Source organism: Bison bison, unplaced genomic scaffold (genome assembly GCF_000754665.1).
Source record: "Bison bison bison isolate TAMUID 2011002044 unplaced genomic scaffold, Bison_UMD1.0 scf7180017862013, whole genome shotgun sequence".
Lineage (NCBI taxonomy): Eukaryota > Metazoa > Chordata > Mammalia > Artiodactyla > Bovidae > Bison > Bison bison.
In genome coordinates, this window is record NW_011492585.1 from 250,537 (window position 1) to 250,741 (window position 205).

A 205-nucleotide genomic window follows, 5' to 3' on the forward strand; every position below is an offset into this window, starting at 1 on the left:
CCCTCTGGGGCTCACTTTAAGCATGAGCTTCTCAGGGACACCTTCCAGACCTTCGAAACGGAGTTTCCAACTTGTGCCGCCACACTACCAAGAAGCTGCAGTAACTCACACCCACAGGTATTCTCCAGTTGGAAGGCCAGAGGGGGTACCATCTAAATGGGGCCATCCTAGAAAAGCCAAGCCTCACGCGTGCTTCTCAGTGTTC